Genomic DNA, 24,968 nt, shown 5'->3' with positions numbered 1-24,968 from the left:
CCGCGCCCGCCACTCCGCTCCACCTCCGCGGCTCCGCCAGATCCCACATCGGCACATCCCAGTCCCGGCAGTCCGCGCGTGCGGGCTGTGGCGTGCCAACGCCGGCCAGCACAGTAGGCAGCTCCGCAGCTGGCTACGTCGGCCGGCGCAGCGGCCGTCTGCCCGTCCCCTGGACCTGAAGGCCTGGACCCTGGTGGCCTCTGTCTGTCCTGGAAGCACATGCACTGCCTGTCTGCCTGGTGAGTTTCAGTAAATCCCCATTCTTTTATGTAGTTATAAGCCTTGGGGTTTGGATATTGGAGATTGGAAATTGGACTGTAAAGGCTTAGGAATTGTGGATCTATTGTCTGTGAGTCTAGAATTGAATGAAATTTGGATGGTGAGTGTGCTTTTGAAGTTCTGAGATGCAGAGCTTGGATTTGGGTCGGCCCCAGCTGCTGCTGCTCCATCAGTCAAATCCCCAATACCAAAAGGCCATGAAAGGAAGAAGAGTTGAGCCTGACGAAGAAGAATCGATGTTAGTCTGTCCCTGGTGTGCTCTTCTGAATGCTAGAACGTGTTTTTTTTATAAGGATGCTAGACCATGTCTTTTTTTAGCATATGCTAGACCGTATTAGTTAGCCTATGATTGAACCATCAGTGTAGTTTGTGTGCATCCCATACCCATCCTTAGTGCTGTCTGTACATGTTTTCACAAATTCTGCTGCTTCAAACTTGCTGATACATATAGATACGGATTTAACGTCTCTGCGACTAGAATTGAATGATTGTTTAGTTATCTTTATTGAGCGTGATATATTCTCCACTGTAAGCGAGGATGGCATAGTTCATGCTTTCATGGCAATGAGAAAGCACAAAGCAAAAGCCTTAACTAGAACTTGTATTGTAATCTTTTATTTATGTAAGACCTTATCTTATGTATAATCTATTTGTGCAAGTTTTGAACCTTTCAATTGTATTATCTCAATTTGGTTAATTTATAGCTATTTTACCGAACTTTTTCTTTGAATTTTGTCGTGTTGCATATGAAATTTTTTTACTAGGACTACCCTGGTTTCAAATTCTGGGTCCGCCAATTGGTGGCAGAAGCTACGAGGATAACAAGGGGGGTGTTATGTGGGCGTGAATACGATTTGTATACACAGAAGACTCCACAAGTTACCATACAAGATATTATTTTGAGCCGATTTGACTTGTTTCTAGTGGTCCACGTCTCTATTACATTTGTTTCCTGGGCCGATTTTCAGCCCAAAACGAATTATTCTGGATTTCTTTTTTTGCTTTCCCTCTTGGGCTCAATGTATGCAAGGCAGCCCGACGACATGCCACCTTAATAAGATTTATAGACACGATAAAAAAGACAAAGTTCTTGTTACTACTTCAATTAAGAGAAATTGAAGATAGCTCACTAGGCAATGGGCCACGCAGGAGTTTTCCGTCCATAACAGCAATTCATCAAACGTCCGTGCCTCAGGCTCTGAATGGACTTTCCCTCAATAAAAAAAAGCACTGGATGGACTTAGCCTTGTAAGCGTTGTGTGTGTGCATGCATGTAACATGAGGGGTATAAGTTGGAGAACATCTCCAAAAGGAGATAGACAATTTGTAATAAACTCTTAACCCAGTTAATCATTCATCGTTCTGAACTACATCTCATCTTCCTCTGTCCGCCATTCTTTCCCCTTCCTCAATCAAGTCTTTTCCTACCCAGAGCTAACAGTTCTTTTGACCACATCAATTTTATTTTGTGATAGTCCGATTCGTCCATTTATTTGTACAACCGGATTTTTAACTCCTCAACTTTTAAAAATGTTTGTTTTTCAGGAAATTTTACTATAGGATATTGGAGAAATGTGTGGTAATTAAGTATATATGTAGATGGACAACACCAGCTTGCAAATTTGTCCAATATCATTATAAATTTGTGTATCTTTGCCGTAACGCACGGCACCGATTATTTTTGTTCATTTCTCATATTCAAGGAGAGAGATGGTAGAGAAAATACTTTTGTACCCTTTTCTTCTAATATCTTTCTTGACCATCTTGATGCCAGAAACTTCATGGTGAAGTCTATTACCTGTGTCGGCCACTTTTTGCCGTCGACACAAACAACTGATCCCGTTTCATATATTCATTCATTCAAGGATAGACGACATTTTGATACATTTATTTTTTTTATGCAAGAGGGATGCCATTATTTAGTGATAAGTTTATAGTAGGGAAGAAACACACTTATACATCCATTATCCGGCAGATGCACTGACATGCATCCATTTATTCAGGTTCTGGAGCACGGAAGGAAGCTAGGCAGCGGCTAGCTTATCAGCCGACATGGGGCGTCTCGGCGACAGTGTCGACGAAGATGCGCACGCGGTTTGGGCGATAATCCCTGGTCACCGGCGAGCCGACGGGCAGCACGACGATGTCGGCGTCGGGCTTGTCCTTGAGGATCACCTTCTTAGCTTCCTCCACGCTGAGCCCCACCAACTCCGGCCACGATGTCTTGGTGCCGCCGCACTCCGGTGCTACCCCTGCCGCTGCCGTGGAGCTCATGATCGTCGTCTGTCGGGAGTCGCGACCTGCGAATATCTAGTTGATCAGTTGATTGTGCTGTCGTGGCCTGTGAATTGAAAGGAAACAAACTATGACGACGACTAAATTACTGCAAAACCAACGCAAGGTATAGATGGCACACTCACGGTGTGCTCAAGAAGATATGTATGGCTTCTTGTACTGCTGCTGGTGGTTAAGCGAGCTATGCCCCAGTGAGGTATTTATAGATCGAGCTGCTACCTGCAGGCACGATGTGTGTGTGTTCATCAGGATTATTATTAGCCTTTAGCTAGCTAGGCATATAATTAAACAAAAAAAGAAAAGGAAAATAATGATGATGGACGGTGCCAAGAAATCGTAGCTGCTCCACCGTTCACCAATAATGCATCCATTATATACGCACGAGGCACACGAGGTGGCCCCTGCAGCCAGGAAAAAAACAAGAAAAGGAAAAGATAGCAACGCTACAGAAACATCCATGGTTTCGCCTCCACAGCTCCACAGCAGCCAAATAGCTAGTAGTCAGCAGCTTCAGTACGCGTAGCTGACACATTGACAGAAACTTGCCACTGATTGAGAGATTGTATTCAGTTAATATAGCCTGCATATGGAGAAGCCAAAGTAACCGACCGATTGGTGCATGGTGGATCTATCATCGATCGATCAGTTAAAAAGCTGTCACTACGGAAACGGGTTCTTTGCCGAGTACAAACTGCTTTGTCGAGTGTCAAAAATCGGACACTCGGCAAAGACCTTCTTTGCCGAGTGCCGCACTCGACAAAGAATTACACTCGACAAAGAATTCTTTGCCGGGCACTCGGCAAAGGACTTCTTTGCCGAGTGCCAGGCTCTCGGCAAAAGAGCGGCACTCGGCATAGGCTGCCCCGCGTAACAGTGTTCGGCCACGTCCTTCTTTGCCGAGTGCCTGCTGTTAGGCACTCGGCAAAGATTTTTTTTCGGAAAATACTTTGTCGAGTGCCCCTGACACGGTGCTCGGCAAAGTTTCAATATTTTTTTTTGAAATGTCTTTGCCGAGTGCCTTATTCTTGGCACTCGGAAAAGACCCCCTTTGCCGAGTACCATGCCTCGGCGCTCGGCAATTTTTTTTGTTTTTGGCTTCCAAATTTTTTGTGCAGACCTTTTTAAGTACCAGGAACTCCTCGTTATAATTTGGGGATTTCTTTTGGCTTTTTGATATATTTAGTTACTTTATTTCATTTACTTGAATTTTTTCGAAAAATATAAATTTGAACTGCACGTAGTACGAATAATGGAATTTAATGATTCAAAAAATGATAGTCATGTTACTGAGTGTAGTGTGAGGCCATATCCAGGAACGGACCCAAAATTTCGGACATCTTGTTCACGAAACATGACCGCGAACTTGCGTGCGAAGTGTTTTTAAATTCTATAAAAAGAAAACGAAGTCCGAAAATTATGAAACATGTTGAGATGCCGTGATATCGTATGTGGAGGCTATGATAAAAATTTCAGAAGATTTCGTGCACGTTGTCACGTACGATGCTTACAAACCAAGACATCTCCACATGGCCTGGCCGCCCGCCCGACCGCCCGCCACTGCCCGCGCCGCCACCGCCCGCGCTGCCCGCATCGCCTGCGACGCCAGGTCGTGCCCGCGTTGCCCGCGACGCTAGGCCACCCGCACGCCCGCGCTGCCCGCGGCGCCCGGCCGCCCACGCTGCCCGCCAGCCACCGGGCCGCCGCCGCCGCCGACGTTGCCGCTGCCCTTCCCCATGCCGTGCACCGCCCGCCGGCAGCCCCTCCCCGCACCGTGCGCCAGCGCCTGCCCCCGACCCCGCCAGCCCCCGCCCCCGGCCCGCATGTGGCTGAGCGTGGCCAGCTCGCTCACGCTGGCCCGCCAACGCCGGCCGGTGGAGGAGGGGAGGAGGAGGAGGAGGAGGAGGAGAAGGAGGAGGAGTAGGAGCCGGCCCTGCCCCTGGCCACGCCCCGTGGACCGCCTACCCCAACGCCGCCCATGCCCGACCCCGTTCCCGACTTCGGCGACCCCAACCCTGACCCCGACGCCGCCCGACCCCGACCCCCGGCGCTCGTCAGGTATGACCTCTCTCTTGTTGTTGTCGTGGTAGTGATAGTTGTAATAGTATTAGTTGTTGTAGTAGTGCTAGTGGTAGTAGTAGTATTAGAAGTAGTGGTAGTAGTAGTAGAACTAGTGGTAGTAAAAGTAGCAATAGTGGAAGTAGTAGTAGAAGTAGTGGTACTACTTGGATATATTCTTCTGTATGGATTGATATCCAAACTACATGGCTTCTGTTGAGACATATGTGCTTGTCGGCCATCGTGCCGTTGTTTTTTGCAGGTTTTGAAAACCTCACCGTGCAGGGGAGGTTCTGTCGAATTTTTTTTAAATGACAGTATTTTGTTCCATTTTTTATTGCAGGTGATTGAACAAAGATGGCGGACGACCATCATAGGTCCGTGAACTCGATTTACCAAAGACCACGCCGGCTGCAGGAGGAGGCGGAGGGGGCGGCGGAGGGATCGAACAAGAGGAGGAGGACCGCCAGCCGCAGGAGGGGGCCGTCTCCTCCCACGCCGCATGAGGAGGAGGTGGTGCCCGTGGACGAGTCGGACGAGGAGCTGGTTCGGCAGACGGACGAGGAGGAGGGGCCGCACGAGGACGACGAGTGCGAGGCGGCAGGCACGGGTTCCGCTTTCTCCGACTCCTCTTCGAGTGTCTACTTGTGAGGTCCCGTGAGCCTCCCACAGGTTCCGCTTCCTCACCAACGCCTAGTGATTCGCCCCGAAGGGCAAAAGTAAGTAACTTTATATGTTATCGCCACTACTTCATATGATATGATGAAAAAAACTAATAATTTTTCTTAATCACTTGTGCAGGAACTGGGTGGTTCTGTCGGGTGGTAGTGCACGGCTAGTCAACGGCATCCTGGGTCTTCTATGTAGGCAACACTTCCCCAGCATTGTCACGTACGCATCGAAGACGGAGCCGGCCTACTTGTTTGACCACTACACCGTCGCCATCGATGCGGAGTACCCCAACAAGGTGGCGCGGGTGAAGGCAGAGTTTTGGGTAAGTCTCCCTCGCACAACATTGCTCAATACGTCGCATTCATTGGACTTTTCTTGAAATGATGAATGGATACATCGCTTTTGTATGCAGACTTATTACAGATGCGAGGAGGGATTTGAGGCCAGGGTGGAGCAGGTGACTACCAAAGCCTGTAAAAAACTCATCACCGACATGCATCACGAGGCGCGCATCCAGGCCATCGTAACCTACTATAGGTCGAAGCTTGGAGAGAGGAAAACCAAGAAAGATGCAAGAGAGATGTAGCTGACCCGAGAGCAGTACCTTGAGGTAAATGAAGAACATCAATATTGATTCATTTTGAGATTAAGTTGGTTTAATTTGATCTTCTTATATGTCCGATACTTGATGACGTGTAGATGATTCCCTAGTGGTACCAAGCGTATCCCGGGTGATGGGCGATGATGGTGGAGAGGTGGTTCATGGAGGAGTATCTCAAGATGCACAAGGATACCCGGGACCGTCGTTTGTAGATGCAAGGTCCAGCACACCATCAAGGCAGTCGCAGCCTCACTTGATACAAACAAGCATGGGTACGTGAATTCATTTATCTATTGTGACGCTCAGTTCTGCTTGATTTGCAATCATCGTGCTGTCTTTCTCGCAGTCGGCATCACATAGTGGCCAGGCTTGCTCAGACTTCCAGGCATGGTGTATGGCCCACAAGGGCAAGGCGACGTCCGACGTCTCCTTCAACCTAGAGGACCCACCCGAGGCATACACGAACCCGAGTGTCCACTCCCGCATCAGTGAGTACACTAAGGTGACGAGGTCGCTCCATGGGCCAGACCATGATCCGAGCACCCAGGACTTCGATGGAGAGGCCGTCATGAGGGCGGGGCAAGGCAAGAAGCATGGGTGGTTCTGGCTTGGCGACGGCGTCATCGACACGGCCTCTACTCCCTCTCCCTCCCAGATCTGAGCACGGAGCACGAGCGAGAGCCCGGCCATTCGCACATGGCCGACCGCTGCACAGCACCGGGTCGACGCACTCGAGGTTATTCCTGTTTTACTCGTCATACATTGATCTTTACACACCTTAATTAGCTTTGCATTACTGAAACATTAGAGTGAAATATTGCAGGCCTGGCTAGAACAAGAAATGAGGCAACGTCAGGAGCTGGAGGCCAGTCACCAGAGGATGGCAGCCCAGCTGGAGGCCAAGCGGGCCGAGCGGCAGGCCCAGGTGCAGAGGCTGATGGACATCACGGAGTTCCTACAAGGGCTTGGGCAACGTGTGGGCTTCTCTCTGCCAGCTGGGCTGTTAGTTCCACCTCCACCTCCACGTCCTGCAGCTCCAGCTACTCCTGTGAGTATGAAAGTTTTTTTACTTTCGCTTGTGCTTTGCTTGTATAGCCTCTACCTTCCTAGACTAGCTATCCAAATAATCTTGTCTCACATGCAATCTTTTCTCCTTTGTGCAGTCTTCATCTGACGGTGGTTCGAATAATCCACCTCATGCACCTTCGAATGATGGAGCTGGGCCTTCACCACAGTCGCAGTGGCCGAGATGAGTGCACGTTGTATTTTTTCATTTGTTGTTCACTTGGTGATGGACTTGTGATATACGTGTGATGCACTTATGGACTTTGATGGACTTGTGGATTTATTTAGATGGACTTGAGCACTTATTATTATATATGTGATATATATTGTGATGGATGTGATATGTGCGGATGGATGTGTGGATGGATGAGATATATATGTGATGGATGAGATATATATGTGATATATGTTTGTATGAATTTATTTGTCATGATGAAATGTAAAAAAAATCAAAATTGCCGTTTTGGGTCACTTTGCCGAGTGTTGCACTCGGCAAAGGACCCCTTTGCCGAGTGCCATGGTCATAGCACTCGGCAAAGCTGGAAAAATGGGCGCTCGGAAAACTATTTTTCCTGCTTTGCCGAGTGCCATGACCATGGCACTCGGCAAAGAATTTTTTATTAAAAAAATTCAAACTTTGCCGAGTGCCGGTCAGAGGGCACTCGGCAAAGAATTTTTTTAAAAAAAAATCAAACTTTGCCGACTGCCGGCCAGAGGACACTCGGCAAAGAATTTTTTTTAAAAAAAATTCAAACTTTGCCGAGCGCCGAATAGAGGGCACTCGGCAAAGAATTTTTTTTAAAAAAAATAAAAAATCTTTGCCGAGTGCCTGCAGGTTTAGCACTCGGCAAAGCGACCGTCAACGGGGCCGGTGCCGTGACGGTCGCTTTTCTTTGCTGAGTGCCCGATAAAAGACACTCGGCAAAGAGGGCTTTGCCGATCAATTTTTTTGCCATGTGTTCTTTACCGAGTGCTGCACTCGGCAAAGGCTTTGCCGAGTGCAATTTGGTCTTTGCCGAGTGCCTCAGGCACTCGGCAGAGAACCTGAATCCAGTAGTGTGTATCAATAATTTACCCCAAATGCTATGCTTGTGGTATGGTGGTGGAATTTTTTTTCCTATAAATGAAGTTTCTATTAATTTTGTTTTCAATATCCCTACACCAAATTGATCCACAATCCTGAAAGAATCCTTGACCTTTGTGTATCAAGATTCACACAGCCGCCTACAAAACATTTAGAGAACATAGGTACTCTAACAAGATATCAATCTGTAAACTAGCTAGATATATACGCTAACGGTGCAGAGAGTGCGGACGGCCTGACCGAGGCCGAAATCAAGGTCCCCGCCTTGACAACCTCCCCACCCGCCGCCGCCAACACAGCCATCCGCCACCCAGGTGTGGGCGCCCCCACCCACCCCTCCCTCCTCCTCCCCCTCCCCCTCCCCCTCCGGTGTCACGACCTCTTCCTCCTACCCCGCGGGATCCGGCGCGGTGGCACCTTTGCGACCCTCCCCGCACCCGCTGCCACCACCGAACCCGACCACGCCGCCGCCATCATTGGGCCCCGCCGCCACTTCCTCCGCCACCTACACCGTGAGATCCACATGCGGTGGCACCTACACGGCCCTCCCCGCCCACACCGACGCTGTCGACATTGACGGGCCCCACCAACGCGGCCACTGAGCCCAACCTCCAATACTACAGAAGACTTAACCGAGGCGGGCAAAAACGATTAACCGAGGCAGGCATCCCATCCGCCTCCGCGAAAAGGTCATGGTTAATCTGGCCTTAACGGAGGTGGTTAGTCACCTACCTCGGTTAATCAAATAAAAAAACAAAAAAATGACGAACCCAAACGCGAGCGCATTTAGGGCCTAGCGTCGAGCCCATCTGCTGCTGCCCTCATCGTGCCTGCACTGCCGCCAAGGCGTGGCCCCTGCCGCCGCGCACATGGAGCCCCGATCCGTCGGGGATCCACCACCATGGAGCTCAATCCATCGCAGATCTACCGCCATGGACCCAGATCCGCGACAGCGCCATGGGGCAGGGCGCCGCCACGCTAGATCCGCTACTTGCGGTGAGGAAGGGCGCCGGATCCACGGGGGAAGGAGCGACGGGGTGCGGTGCGACACCGCCGAGCGCCGGATCGGAGGAGGCTCGCCGCGCTCGGGGGTGAGGAGGGGTCGCGCTTGCTCAGGGGTGAGGAAGGGCACTGAATTTGAGGAGGCTCGCCGCGCGCGCCGCTGTTGCCGCCCCGCTCACGTGCGCCGCCGTTGCAGCTCCGTCCGCGCGCGCCGTCTCTACCCGCGCGTGCCGCTGCCTTTGCTGCCCCACTCGCCGGCCGCCGCCTCCATCCTGAGAGAGAGAGAGGTGTGAGAGAGAGGCTCGCCGGCCGCTCGCCCTAAGTGTTGAGAAAGAGAGAGGTGTGAGAGAGAGTTGGGCTGAGTGAGTGAAGACTCCCAAACCCTAAGTGTTGCTTATATACTGGCACATAAGTAACGGGCCTCCTAAGCCAGCTGGACTTTGGGCCTTTTTTGGAGGCGGGCCTCTTAAGAGTTCCTCCTCCAAAAATAGCCTTATTTTTTGGAGGTGGGCCTCTTATAAGGCCCGCCTCGGTTAATAGATTTTAGGAGACAGTTATTTTTAACTGCCTCCATAAATAGATTTTGCGAGGTGGTTAATTGTGACCACCTTGGTTAATAAAAACGACTGCCTCCGTTAATCCCAGGCATTAACTAAGGTGGTTCAAAAGTCTGCCTGCCTCCGAGCCCCTTTGCCAAACACCTCGGTTAATTTTTTTGTAGTAGTGCTCGTGGGAACCGGCGTAGGAGCTTTGTCAGTGGGCCCCTCCCTGTCCCCACCACCGCCGACGCCGGGCTCCACACTCTCCACCGCCCATCCCCGCCGCCAACAACACAGGGCCCCACTGCTGCAGTCACCACCAACGTCGAGCCTGCCCTAGTGGTACCCGGCACTAGAGCACCTTCGCAGATCCCCTCCCCTCCCCATCCCCGCCGCCAACGATGCTGGGATCTACACTCTCACCGACCTGGCTCCATTCTGCCCACCTTCGAGAGAGCGCACAAAGCGCCGTCGGTGGGTGGACAACTGGCGAGGAGTCTGACGATGACCACCCAATAACCTACCTAGATGTTGTCCATCGACCGGCGAAGCCAGTAATTGCGTCCCTGCCGCACGCCCAAATTCATTCAATCGTGGTTCTGGGCCATGGCAGGCTGGACGCTGGACAATAGGTACATGGGCAAAGACGGCGGCAACCCCAGCTAGTGTGCGGCATACCTGCTCGGCCAGTGGATGACCGCATCCCATCCCACCAACATCTCGGCCATCACGGAAGGGTCTCCACTCCGAACGTTGATGGATGGCAGGAGATCCTCCCATGGCCAGAGACGTGTCCTACGACCACCTTGGTTGAGCCTCGCCCAGAGCAACTCCCGCAAGCCTGAAGGATCCCCCTGGAGCTTCGTGACAGATGTTTCAACAACATCTCCTACTCGCACCGAGTAATGACTTGTCAGTTGCCACGGCGTTGCCTGCACTGCCACAGCTTCTGCCACCTTGCCAGGGATTGCAAGTGGCCTAGGTCTTTGCTACGACGAAGAAGGCAAAGAGTGGTGACATATCACGACACACTGCTCATGGTGACAAGCCACCGCCACCAAGCACACGGATCATGGCGGCCCACTGAGATCGATTTTTACTGTGCAGGGGCTGTGGGGGGCGCTGGTAGAATACGGCGACGACATTGGCGGTGCCGGAGTAAGCCGGTGAGGGACACCAACATGGACATGCCTGCCGACTTCACCGACAACGCTACTACCTCTACTGCCGCACATTACCTCCATGCGCTAGATCCGCTGGTGCTGGAGATGTGCGTGAGTGCGGGGCATCACAAGTGGGATGACCCAATGCTGGAGGAGTTGGCCGCTTTGCTCGTAGTGAGTCGACCAGCAGGGGCACCAATGCCTGGGTGCCTGCCCGCTACGGTGACTGCCCCTCCAGCCACGCTGCCGTGGGGGGACAGCCCAACGTCGTGGAGGCCGTGGCGTGCCCAGACTACAGTAACATCCCCTAGGTGTGGGTGTGGCCACCCCTACCCGGCCACCGCAAGGGGGATAGCCCCACGTCGTGGATGCTGAGGCACGCCCGCAAACCCCACCTGCGGACACGACCACCCCTCCCGGGCAAGCTGAATGTGGGAGCTCGGTCACCAAGCAGAAGCTAAAGCATTTCACCGACAAGATTTTGCGTAAGGCGCCACCGCCGCTGCTGCCATCGCTGACGCTGCCTCAGCTGGCTGTGGAGGCACCAAAGTTGCCAACCCGTAGTAGGAGGATCGTCGCTGAGGCGCTTTCATGCGTCCCGACTTCTAAGTAGGGAGAGGTGCTAGTGATGAGGTAGATGAGATTCTAAGTGGGGAGAGGTGCTGGTGATGAAGCGGATGGGATTCATCGACGGACAGACGAGGCATTCCACGATAGCCCAGAACGCCTACTACAGTATCTTCATCAACTACCTCAACCCCTTGCATGCTGAGGCAATGCGACGGCTCTTCTCAGACCCACAAGAAGAGTGACCGAGGCGCCGCACAAGCCAGCACGTTTGATCACATATGTTGGCTAGGTAGTAAGATTAGCGAGTAATAGCCCACCATAATCTCCTTATACTAGGAGGGTAGAACCGATTGTATTACAGTAACCCCATAGTGCGTCATGCTCGTGACGCGTCGTTGTAACTTTAACTATTTCTTAATCTTAATACAAAGATGCGCAAATCTTTTGTGTATTCGAGAAAATATGCTAAGGGTGACAGATCGCCCGAGTGCTCCATTGTCACTACTTATTGTTTAGTTAGTTTATTTGCTATCGAAGACACATAGCATGCTCTAGTATGACTACTTAGTTTTGTTAGTTTTTTTTTTTGTCAAAACATCTTGCCCTCTATTTGGCCATTGATATCCGCGCGTACTTGCTCTGTGCCAAGTGATTCCGTTAAAGTTTGATACTAATTTTGCTCGGATTAGTTGTCTGTATTAGTATATATCCAGATTTGTGTAGTGTAATTTTGCTCTTATTTGGTTGTATACATAGGATCATATGCAGACTTGTAGAGAATACTCAAAGCTGGTTCAAACTTCAAAGCAGCATTAGCTAGTACACTAGATTTGGTCGTATAATATAATACAGATTTGCACAAGATGATGGACACAAAATAAAATAACCGCAGGAGGCGTCGCGTGAACAAAAGAAAGAGAAAGAAAAAGAAAGGAGAAAAGGAGAGGAGAAAACAAAGAAAAAAAATAAGGATGTTATGAACCTTTCACATTCGTATCTACCGTGAGGACTTTTTTTTCATATATGAAGCAGAATTGTAGCAAACTGACCCTAGACACTCGAGAGAATGTTCATAAAGATAAGATAGGGTGTGTGCCTTTATGGTGATAATTGTGTTTAAAAAATAAATATATTAATTTTATTGATATCATGTCTGGGGATGACCCAACAGGTAATAAAGGACACCGCCTCGGATGCTGCACAGCACAGCTGTGTTGGCTTCTTATTAGCTAACGTGTTGGACATGCAAAAAGGATAATCCAACCGATCTAATAAAGAACAATATCTCTATGGATATCACGGTAGATAATAATAGTATATACGGATTATTATATGTAGCTTTAATAATTCTTTGTTGTTTATTATCCTTTTTCTTTCTTTAGACGATCAATTTCATATAGAGCGCCCTCACTACTCGAAACGCGAATTTCTCCGTCCATATAGCCTCCACCGACAGAAAAATATGTATTATTTTGTCGGTTGGGCGATAACCAACAGGAAAATTGTAAAGTCGACAGAAAAAATACGTGTGTTACACACCGACAGGAAAATTAGTTTATTTCTGTCGGTAAGATATTTTTTTCGGGTTTTAATTACACAGAGAAATTGCAGCAAAAACATAAACCCTGTCGCGGTCACGAAAACTCGAAACAGCAGGAAACCCCCTCCGGCGTGCTGACTCCTCCTTCGTGGCCCACACAACAGCAAGAAAACAGGCCGATAAAAAGAAAAAAACATCCCTCCACCTTAACCCTATCCCCAATTCCCGCACGCAGTCACGCACAAGCCCCAGCGTCGCTCGCCTCCCTTGCTCTGCGTCTGCGCCACCCTCCCCCGACCTCACTCTCACCCGATGCTCATAGCATCCTCCCCCGACGAGCACGACGCGGTGGCGCCTCCTCCGGTCTCCAGTCCTCCCATTCGAGGTGAGCGCCTCCTCCGGTTCTCAGTTGCATCAGTTTTGCTTGAAGTCCTCTGACCTTTTTGAAAAGGGGAAATTGTTTGGCAAACATCCAAAGTGATGATCGTTTGCTAGCGGACACCCAGTTTTGAGTAGTTTGCCAGAAGACACTCTGGTTCGTTGAAATTAGGCCACATGACACCGCGGCCCGGTTTCAGCTGGTTGAGGGGAAAGAAAATTTTGTTTTGGACATCCGGTGCCCCTGAGCCACACTTGGGTCTGCCCCCAACCTGGTCTGGTTGGACCCCAACAGAGGGGATGGCTGTGCGAGAGGGGAAGACAACGCGGGAGGCTACTGCTGGAGGGGAAGGCGCCGCCGGCCTTGCGCTGCACGTCCTGACGGCGCACGGCAGCCTGGAAGACGGCGAGGAAATCGCGGCCGTGGACGTCGAGGATTGTGTTGCGGTCCTTGAAGGGCCACTCGAGCGCGAGGATTTGCTTCCCCGTGGTGGCCTCCTCGGCGGCCACGGGGTCCTTGGGCGGCGGCGGGGGTGGGTGGAGGTGGGGCTCCTACGGCTGGAAGGCGGAGGGGAGTAGTGGGTCGGCGGAGGGAAGCGAGTTGTGGCCGAAACGGAGGAAGTCGAGGAAGGTCTTGCGGTCGGGGAGGGAGATGGGCGGGATGCATCGGAGGCACGTGGCCTAGATGAAGTCGGTGTGCTTGAGGTTGTGGTGCTGCACGAGGAAGACGGCGGCAGAGAGCAGGTAGGGGCGGCCTGTGACTGCTTGGAGGCGAAGGCAGTGGGGGTGGAAGCCGGGAAGGTGTAGTCAGAGCCAAAGTGGATCTCATCGCCAGAGAAGATGATCTTGTCCAGCTAGTTGCGTGTACGGGCTCCGCCAGCCATGGCTCCTCCAACCGTGGCTCCGCCGGGCGCAATGGAGGCGGTGGGTCAGCCTTGCCCATAGCTCCTCCGACCGGGCGCGATGAAGGCGACGGGGCGGCCTCACCCGCAGGCATTCCAGCAAGGCGCCGTGGAGGCAGCCTGGCCTCGCCCACCAGCATGCGCGGCCCGCTGGAGGCAGCGGGGAGCCCTTGCCTAGAGTCACGCCGACCAGCTCACGTCATGGAGGAGGCAGAGGACGAACTGGCCACGGGCGTCGCGAGTGCGAGGTCACCAATGGCGTGCAACAGCGTCATGGGCGGCCGGTGCGAGACCTGCTCCAGGATGACGCTGAGGCTGCCCTTGCGCCCATGTCTGGCGGAGCCACGGCTGGCGGAGCCTGCGTCTTCCCCTCCGGCAGCGGCCTCCCGCGCTGCCTTCCCCTCCCACGCCGCCATCCCCTTCGTTGGGGTCCAACCAGACCAGGTTGGGGCCGACCCAAGTGTGGCTCAGGAGCACCGGATGTCCAAAACGAAATTTTCTTTCCCCTCAACCAGCTGAAACCGGGCCGCGGTGTCCTGTGGCCTAATTTCAACGAACCAGAGTGTATTCTGGCAAACTGCTCAAAACTGGGTGTCCGTCAGCAAACGACCATCACTTTGATGTCCGCCAGACAATTTCCCCTTTTGAAAAATGAAATGTGCAGATTTTCCTATCCTCATTTTTTGCTTTTTGGTGCTCCGGCAATTGTTGGTGACATCACCCCTTCTGGTGTCCAAGGAAGAGAAGAGTCGCAGGGAGAAAGGAGCATTGGACCATATCTGCGAGTTGCTTAGTGAAGGTTCAAGAGGTGAATACCAAAACTTGCAATTGTAATACATTAACATTTTGTGCTGCAGGTATCTTAGGCTGTTACCACGAATGGTCTTTTCATGATAAGTAGTTATATGAAATGAATGCGATGCTATTGCAAACTGGCAACAGCTTTCTAAACTACAAAATAGTTTAGACTTAGTGGTTCCAGTATGTGTGCATAGTGCCATAGTTCCTAGTAGGAAAAAAGAATAATATGGGGATGTCAAGACATACTTAGTGGTTCCCGTATGTGTGCATATAGTGCCATAGTTCCTAGGAAAAAGAATAATATGGGGATGTCAACGATTTTTGTGAATAGATACTCACCTGCTATTATTAATTATTTCTTAGAATAGATACTCAAAGAATTACTTTTTTTCCTTGACTGAAGGGCTTGCTATATAGAAATTCAGTGGGCATCTTGTGTTCTCATTTTTTGATATACATAAAGAGAAACTGTTCTTTATACTCACTACAAAATGACACACCCTTTTGCAACGCAAATATGCGTTGCTAAAAGTCCATATATGTGTTGGTAGGGTCTATACCAATGCATCTAATATGCGTTGCTTAAAGTGGCGTTGCAAGGATCTATTGCAACACTTATTTGTTGGTAACACATACTAATAACCGATGCAAAGTTGCAATGCATAATGATGGGTTATGACAACACTTATATGTGTTTGTACAAACCATCGGCGAACTACTTCTATGGTTTGTTGCAACATATTGATTTACTTTGTTGCAACACTTATATGTGTTGCAAGGAATAAAAAACATTAAATCATTAATATCATAAATATATAATTTTTAGACAAATATAGGGATGATACTAGTACAATTTAATGAAAAATTCAAGACCATCTGACACAGAAAATAAGCACACTCAACCATTTAGTATGAAGAATTTATTTCATTACAAAGAGTGTCATGACACAATTTTTGTTCATAGTACAAGTTCCTATGGGAGTCAAAAATAAAACATAAAGGATCCCTCTTAGAATGCCAACCCTCCATTCTCCTTCCTTCAGTTTAATCTAGCATTTCACTGATGTGATCATCCATTTATCTTCTTGACCTACAGATAAATGTTGTATTACTCGAATATGACATCACAAATTTAAGATGGAGCTAAAATCTGGTGACTACACACTAATATAAAATCAAACTTTATGATGCCCATATAAAAATTTAGATAGGTCCTACCTCGTTAAATTGGCATGTCATCTCACCATATTAGTCCAAAGTGATGTGACTAGACAATCTGCAACAATACTAATGGTCCAGGTGCCAGGTAACTAATAAGATGTAATAGATCAAGCAAACACCTCTGGCAGGCGTCTGGAATTAATCTTGTTTAATCTGACAACATAAGTATGCGACTGCATATTTGAATTTGCTAACTGAAGTTGAGTCAATGTGATTACTACAATTGTGGCCAGAGATTAGTCATGTTTTTTGTATCTTGTATTTTTTTATGCCTAGATACAGCCAAAAAGAATACCTGATAAAAGATGTCAGACTCTATAGATATAAAATCTGTAGCAAGCTAAGTGATTGGAATTAATCCTGTCAATCAGAAACAAAATTTAAGAAATGTTTTGTTTTTGCGAAAGAAATTTAAGAAATATTGAAATACATGCTAAAGGAAGTTAAAATAGTTACATATGTACCTGCGACTTTGCAGTTGATATCCATGATTGCTTGCCAAAAGAGAAAAGAACATAAACTAAGCACCTACGTTTGTGAAATTAAAGTTCAACGCTTTAATGTCAAGTACAGCACAAAAGGAAATCCAGTCCACGACAATAGACTGTAGATGTTTATTCATTAAGTGTTGTAAGCATAGGGCCATATATAATCGGTTTCGATCATATGTCGAAGATAAACAATACTGAAACATTGAAGTTCACTTGGGATAATTCAAATTTTCTGTAACCAGGCCTACCCCTTTGTCAACTGTAAGTAAAATATTTTAGATACCCAGAGATATTTTGTCTTTGGAATTAAAGCAAAATTTAGAAATAATATTAAAGTAGACATCAGGTTCACAAAAAAAAATGAAGTTAGAATCAAACAATGCTAAAAATACAGACAACAAAACGTATATACCTGAAGCGGTAGCCTTACCCTGCCAGACCTTAGTTTCTTAATAATGATTTGTTTTTTTGCGGGGCTTAATAATGATTTGTTCTTCTGTCTCTTCATAGCTCGTACCTATATATCACACATTTATAGTATAAAATTCAGAAGATTTTCCTTTGTTTGCAAGTTCTAAAAAATAACTAAAACTCATAATAGTAATCACCATGATATATCAGAAACTGAATAAAAAATCAAGTACAAAAGATTATGGGAGAAGGAAAAAATATCGAATTGAGATAAATAACCTACCAAACGATCGGCCGCATCTCTCTAGAGTACCACTATACCATGCAGTGCTTCTCTAATCTGCTGCTGCTCATGCGACACCAGCCGTGATTATATGAGGCTGTTACAACAATTACCAGTTTACCACAATGCATGAACCGATTAATTAACTGGGCAAGTATTGAAACCGCAATTAGTGATTTGAGGGAGTACTCTTCGATGGGAAGATCATCGCACAGAGGGCACCATCATTAACTAGATCCTTCTGATCCAACCAGAAGTGTGTCACACGATGGATCTAGCATAATGCAGTAAGGCCTGGTTTAGTTTCCAAAAATTTTCATCCCAAATTATCACATCGAATCTTGCGGCACATGCATAGAGTATTAAATATAGACGAAAAAAAATTAATTACACAGTTTGGATGAAAATCGCGAGACCAATGTTTTAAGACTAATTAGTCCATGATTAGCCATAAGTGCTACAGTAAGGCTCCGTTTGGCAGGGCTTCTCCACCGGCTTCAGGAGCCGTTTGGAGCCGTTTTCTACCAAACGGGGTAAAGTAAAATAGCTTCACTTCTAAATCCTCTAAAAACATGCTCTCACAGTGATTTGGGGTGGGATGGAGTCAAAAAAAAAAGTGGCTTCTCCCGGCTCCTCCTCCAGGCCCCTAAAAACATGTTCTCACAGGGAAGCCATTTAGCCAAACGATTTACCAAAACCGCTTCAGCTCCACCGGTGGAACTGTTCGTGGAGCTGAAGCCAAAAAAACGGCTTCACTAGTGAAGTGAAGCCCTGCCAAACGGGGCCTAACTATCATGCGCTAATGACGGATTAATTAGGCTTAATAAATTCGTCTCGCAGTTTTTAGGCGAGCTATGCAATTAGTTTTTTTATTAGTATCCGAAAACCCCCTCCGACATCCCCGAAACATTCGATGTGACATCCAAAAATTTTCATTTCGCGAACTAAACATAGCCTAAGACACAAAGCCTCGAGGGGATCAGATCAGGACCTGTGTATTTGCAGAAGATCACATCGGGGCCAGTGTATTTGCAGATATGGTGGAGGCGGAGTGGATTGCCCTGCTGCTAGCCTGGGGGCCTGGGCAAATTGTTGCCGCCGTATCTCCCAATCACGGCCTGCCGACTGCCATGTAGATCAGGTCCGCTGCTGCGCGTATGTCCCATGACGGGGGTCGCGCCTAGCGCCACGCCTTATGGGCGGCTGTGTGCCCGAGTGGCTGCCGCTGCTTCGCACGACTCGAACGGCGGCGCCGGCAAGGAGAGGGGCAAACAACGCTGAGACCTGAGAGTCCCGAATAAAGGCTAGGAATAGGAATACGAACTGCCGCGGTGTGGAGCCGAGGATTAAGGAAGACATAATATAATTGCCGCTTGCTCGTGGGGCGGCGTTGGAAGTGGAGGTGGGAACACCTACAACGCATGGTGCTACCGTTAGAAGAGATATGTTGCAATACGGGGGTTGTGTTGTAGTGATGTCGATGTTTTACCACCGATAGCCTGCTACGGGGGTATTCGGGCAGTTTGTTCGGGCTTTAGCGTATGCAGAACTCGACGGTAAACGCAAGAGACAGTCGATTTATCCTGGTTCGGGCCCTCGATCGTGAAGTAATAGCCCTACGTCCAGTTCGGCGTTAGCCTTTGCGTTGGATTGATCGTCAAGTCTTGCGTTCTAGGAACTCCGTCCTCCTTTATATAGTCAGGAGGCCAGAGTCCTAGTCGGTTTACAATGAGGTTCCTAGTAGGATTACAGAATAATACTACTACTAAGATTACAGGGAAAGAAGTCCTAGTTAGACTAGATCTTCTCCCTTCCTTGTGGGGTATCCTATGGGTCCCGTATCGACAAGCCCCGAGCACTTCATGGTTGAGCTCTGAAAGCCTCATCTTGTTCCTTCAGGTCTTGCCGAGTAGGAACAAGCGTCGTCCTGAGTAGCTTTCCTGAGTGAAACCAGTGTAGCGCTTCTTGGGATCTTCGAGTGGTATGTGCTTTTTTGAAGAAAAAGTACATCCGTCTGGGTGTAGCCCCCGAGCCTCTTGCTATTTGGAACAAGGAGCTGGAGGGTCTTGTCTTGAAATTGTTCTGATTCTTCGTCGAAGGGCTCCCGAGCATATACCCTGGGTTATTTATAAAAAAGAACTCGAGTATAGCTCGGTCCGGGTTCTTTTTGTCGTGAGTCCTTGAAGTGGTTTATCTTGAAAAAGTCTTCTTGGTGATGTAAAGTCTTCTTGGTGATGTGCGTTTTTTTAAAGGAAAAAGGGCACTCACTGAGTGTAGCCCCCGAGCCTCTTGCTATTTGGAACAAAAAGTTGGAGGGTCTTGAATCTTATGTTGTTTGAAAACTGCTGTCTTGAAGAAGTCTTCTTGGTGACGTGCGCTTTTTCAAAGAAAAAAAGTGCACTCACTGAGTGTAGCCCTCGAGCCTCTTGCTATTTGGAACAAAGAGTTGGAGGGTCTTGAATCTGAGTTGTTCAAAGAACTGAAAACCTCTCCTGTTGCAGCCCCGAGTATATATCCGGGTTCTTTTATACAGAAAGAACTCGGATGCAGGGTCTTGGTATATTCTCTGGTAGTCTACTGTTGTCAGATGTAGTTGTATGGTGGTGGTTGAGTGTAAATGCTGTTTGTTCATGGGTTGTACAGTGTTGGTATATCCTTTCGAATATGCTCGTCCTTGAGTACTGTTCCTTCACGCCTGAGTCCTCTTTCATTGAATTATGTCTTTTCACTGTGTCCTTTGTTAGGTTTGTTCCGTTGGTGCTCTCGGTCCATGTGCACCGCTTCTTTGGTCTATAAATACCCTCCTAGGTGTGCTGTTTTGATTCATCGAGCATTTTGTTGCGTGGTCTGAGATCTCCAGTAGTCATGAATATGATAGTTTCTAAAGTAGAGCAGCCCCCGGGCGTATCTTGTAGTTCTTGTATATCTTGTCATAGCTGGAGGGAAGTCTTGTGATAGAGATTAGAGGTAGACTAATCTCGCAGCGGCATTGTACCAGGAGGTACGTGGCGGTAGTTGGAGGAAGTCTTGTGATGCGGGATACGTTCCTTCATCCAGCAGTTCTGGGTAGATCCCCCTTGCCTGCCCTGCGACTGTCCTAGTGCAGATCAACGCCTGATCCGGTGTCATCATCGGACTTGGGTAGACAGATGCCTGCTGGGCTTCCCTGGTCCATGTTGTCCCGCCATGCTGCTGACTTCCGCCTCGGATGTACTAGCGTTCGTCCTTTGAAGAAAACAGTGTAGCCGAGTGTAGGTTTGTTCTACCGAGTAGCAATTTGGAACACGTAGTCGTTCCAGAGCCTAGTTGTGTCCGGGTTCCTTTTTGCTATCTTGCTCGTCGTAGTACCGAGTTCGTTGGGTCTTGTAAGATGTGTAATCTTGTAATTTTTGAAGCCATTTATAATGGAAAGAATCTTGTCTTCTGGGTTGTCATTCTTTTTTCTGCTGATGTCCTGGTTGTTTGTGAGATTCCTGAGTTCTTTCTATAAGAACCGAGTTCTTGTGTTCCTTGTGAGGTAACCCTTCATTGCTTCATGGTTGATGAGTTCTTTTTGTAGCAATATGTTAACTCTGCCTTGGTGCTGGATGGATAAGTCTGAAATCTGCCCGTTGAACTGTACCTTTGTGTAGAAGTGTGCCGTCTGTCATTTCAGCTTTGTCAGTTGTGTTGGAAATGAACCGTTGCGTTCTCATGCCGTGTTTAAACGGGCCTAGTGGGCCGTATTTTTATTGCCTGTAAAAATCTATTAAAGGCCTTCTTTCTTCTTTTTCTTTGCTGCCCTGCTTTTGCCTTGAAACCCTAGTCCTCACTCCGCCGTCGCCAGTTGTCGCCGTCATCTGAGCGCTACCGCCTGACCGTCATCGTTTCTTAGTGCCTTATTGCTTTCGCTAGTATATGGGTAGGAAGAAATCAGCGAGCAAGTCCCAGGCAACCTTTGTAGACGAGGAGGCATCACTTTCTGTGATTGAAAATCAAGAATTCATGGCCATTGAGGGCTGCTCAGAAGGTTTGGTCGGCTCCGACTACGACTGAGGATCAGTTGCGCGAGCTTGTCAGTGATTGCCTGATCCAGGACAAGGAGATTGCTGAGTGGAGAGCTCCAGGCCAGCATCGGGTCCCAACTCTAGGCTCTGGTGAGATTGTTCTTTTTGTCTCCTTTATCCGTGCTGGACTCTGCCTTCCTACCTCTTCTTTTCTTCATCGCTTTCTCAATTATTTTGAGATTAGCTTGAACCATCTTACTCCCAATGATGTCCTTCATCTTTCTGTTTTTGTTCATCTTTGTGAAACTTTTCTTGGAATTCCTCCTTCTCTTTCTCTCTTTCGTTACTTCTTCCGTCTGAAGCCCCAACCCCGCAGCGATGACACCCATGTTCTTGGTGGCTGCGGGATTCAGTTTCATCAGGGTCGTAAGAGTAGATTCTTTGATTATGACTTGGTTGATTCTGTGAGGGATTGGCGTGCCGACTGGTTTTATGCCGCCAATATGATTCCTCCTCTTGCTGTTCATTCTGGTTCTGGTCCTGTGGTTAATGACCGATGGGAAAAGAATCCCCTGACGGTGGATGAGCTCTAGGCGATCAAGCCAGTTTCTTGAGAGGATATGTGCTCTGAAATAGCAAGGCTTGACCGGCTTCGGTATCGTTTCCAGTTTTCTTCGCCGCCGTGTTCAACCTCTGAAGGAGCGAGAGAACTACGGTTTTGAATACTCTGGAGCGAAGGACCCTTCTCGTATGGTCCCTGCCCTTGAGTTGACTGGTGAGGAGGTGCTCGAGCGCCTTCAGAAGATGTTGAAGGGAGTAAGCGTCGTCCCGCATACTGTCCCTGAGTATTGTGCTAACAACCCGCCTCCTGCTGTGAGTTGTTTTTTCTTATGCTGGTACTTTTCGTATTTCCTTTGCTGTCTCCACTTTTAGCTTAATCTTTCTCGTCTGGTTGTTTTACTCTTTTATAGGAATTGGGGCGTAACTTCGTTGATCCGATCCCCCTTGATGACTGCCCTGCCATTGTGGAGCTTGGGGAGAATCTTGCTGGGGCATCTTTAACCAGTAAGTTTCAAACCACCATGATGTTTCCTGGTGTTTCTTCCGTAGTTCTTGACACATATGTAGAGTATGTTCCTCGTCCAGTTCCTCGAGCTCCTCGCAGTGTCAGGAAAAAGGGGGCGAGCGGATTGTTCTTCTTCTGGTTTGCCTGCCACCAAGAAGTCTCACCAATCGAGTACTCGTCCAGGTACTCAAGTTATAGGTAGCGTGCTCCTAGGTGAGCATATTAATATGTTTTGTCTTTTTGTTGTTTGTTTTTGCCTCTAACTGAGTACTTTTCTTCTTTTTTCAGATGGCGCTGTGGTTGCCATGTTTGAGAGTGAGGAAGATGAGGATGATGATGCGGCCCTTGTTACGCGTCGGTGAGTTGTTTTCTTGTTTTTCTGATGTTGAACACTTCTTTTTGTTCTAACTTTGACCTTGTTCTCTTGTAGTAAGCGGTCGTCGACCTCGAGTTCTTCTGGAGCTCCGGTACCGACCACGCCACTCCTGTTGCAAGGTGGTGGTGATATTTTTGCTGCTATAGTTCCCCCTCTAAGGTCTTCTGTTGGTCTTGGGGGTTTTATGAAGAAGAAGATAGCTAAGTGAGTGAATCCTGGTTATGTTTCTTTGCTTCTGTTTTCCTCTTCTCTGATTCATATTCTTATCGTCGATTTTCCTTATCATCTTGCAGGCCCTCTCCTTCCCTTAACCCTCAGTCGACTTCTTGTCAGTCCTCTGGTGCGCCCCTGCGTTCTGAGTCTCGGGACTCAGAATGTGCGAGTCGACGAGGTGGCTGTGAGGGGGACAGGGTTCTCTGGTGATCCCGCAGCTGCTGATTTGCTGGCTCCGGAGGTGACCGTGGCCGTGGCGGTGGAGCCATCTGAGGAGGTAGCCAGGGGCTTCCCAGGGTACGGCCCTGGTCTTGTCTTCTTTGCCTCGGCCGGCTTCTCCCTCTGCTCCTCTTCCTAGTGGCGTTCAGCGTTTGGATGATGATGTGGTGCAACAATTCGATGCCACTCATTGGTTGTCAGAGCTGACCGCTGCCTGGGGAACCTTCGCGACTTCTTTTGGGGAAAAACTCCAGGTAAGTTTTTTCTGAAGTTCTTTCTTTGGATGTTCGTCTTTCTTCTATTCTTATGTCTTGTTTTCTCTCTCTCTTTTTCTCAGTCTTTTTCTCGGGATCATACCGGCTTCTTTTTCTCGTCTGAAACCGAGAAAAAGTTGTCTTCTGAGGTTAGTGCCCTAAAAACAGAGCTTGACCTCTATCGGGCTGAGATGGAGACCGAGCGTCAAACGCACCAAAAGGAGGAAAAAGCTCTCTATGCCTAGGTGGTTGAGGCAGAAAGGTGGAGGGATGCTGCTATCCAAGAGGCCTTGAAGAATGTGGAGGACATGAAGAATGAGTGCAATGGTATTGCGGGTTCTTTTTGTTTCCTTTTGTATTTAAATTTCCCTTTCTGCTGACTTGTTTTTTGGTGTCTGGTCTAGCTCTCTGAGTTGAAAAGCAGAAGCTCTCGGAGGGTATTGAGGAGATGAAGACACTTGCTCGCAATAGTCACAATAGGGCTAAAGAGGTAATTACTCATGCTGAAGAAGAACTCGCGCTTGCCAAGTTGATTAGGCGTGGAGCTGACAGGGATCTTGTGCAGGTCCAAAAAATGATTGAAGTCTTGAATGGTAAGTTGGCGATGGCTACTGAGAACTAGAATGCTTTGTGGAAATCATTTCGATCAGCAGCCGATCTTCTCCGGACTCCATCGGATGATGGTCAATCTTGGGCTTAGTTTATTCCCCAAGTTCTGACCCGTTTCTAGGAGTTCATGAAGAGGTGCGCCCAACTATGTACCAGAAATGTTCTTGCCCAGGTCTGGGTTCTTGCTCCGAAGATGCCTTTGTCCAAGATTGCAGAGGAAGCCGAGAGTCAAGAGTATCTGGATGCCGTTGAAAAGATGGAGCCTGAGGTCAAAGATTTGGCCAGGAGGATTGTATATAATCTTAATATTGATATTTCTTCTCCTAATGACGATGCTTGATGTATTTGACCTTTGTACTCCAGCCTCTGTAATAGGATATTATACTTCTTTTTGAATGAAGATCCTTTATTTTTCGTTGATGTCTTCTTTGCCTGGATGTCTTTGATTTTGTCAAGTGCTTGTCATGCTTTCGTCTACGCCGTGTAAACAACTCGGTATTTGTAGATCGTTGTCTTGACAAACTTTCTTGATTTGTCGAGTGCTTGTCTAGGCTTTCGTCTGCACTGTGTAAACAACTCGGTATTTGTAGATCGTTGTCTTGACAAACTTTCTTGATTTGTCGAGTGCTTGTCTAGCTTCGTCTGCGTCGTGTAAACAACTCGGGTAATTGTAGATCGTTGTCTTGTACAACCTTTCTATTCTTGTTAGTACTGAAAAGACTTAGGACCAACTGATCTCAAGCATCTTCAGCTTCTTCTTTTTAGCTTTTTGCTTAACTCGAGATGTGGCCAGGCATCTGGCTCTTTACCTGGTTGTAAAAACATCTTAGGATCGGTTCGAGTGTTAGCTTATTAGCTACCCTCATCGGCGGGCTCAAGCATCTTTTCAGCTC

At 48.3% G+C, this 24,968-nt stretch overlaps 1 long non-coding RNA gene across 1 annotated transcript; it reads right to left on the bottom strand.

The window, feature by feature from the left end:
* Window positions 1-16,799: 16,799 nt before the first annotated feature.
* LOC136516238 (uncharacterized) lies at window positions 16,800-18,567 on the bottom strand. Its single transcript, XR_010773974.1, has 3 exons — window positions 18,344-18,567; window positions 17,353-17,626; window positions 16,800-17,175 (listed from the first exon to the last, which is right to left on the bottom strand). It is a non-coding gene; the product is annotated as an uncharacterized lncRNA (long non-coding RNA).
* Window positions 18,568-24,968: the final 6,401 nt, after the last annotated feature.

Source organism: Miscanthus floridulus, chromosome 17 (genome assembly GCF_019320115.1).
Source record: "Miscanthus floridulus cultivar M001 chromosome 17, ASM1932011v1, whole genome shotgun sequence".
Classification (NCBI taxonomy): domain Eukaryota; kingdom Viridiplantae; phylum Streptophyta; class Magnoliopsida; order Poales; family Poaceae; genus Miscanthus; species Miscanthus floridulus.
The sequence above is the reverse complement of the archived record's forward strand: the minus strand, read 5'-3'. Positions and strand labels throughout refer to the sequence as shown.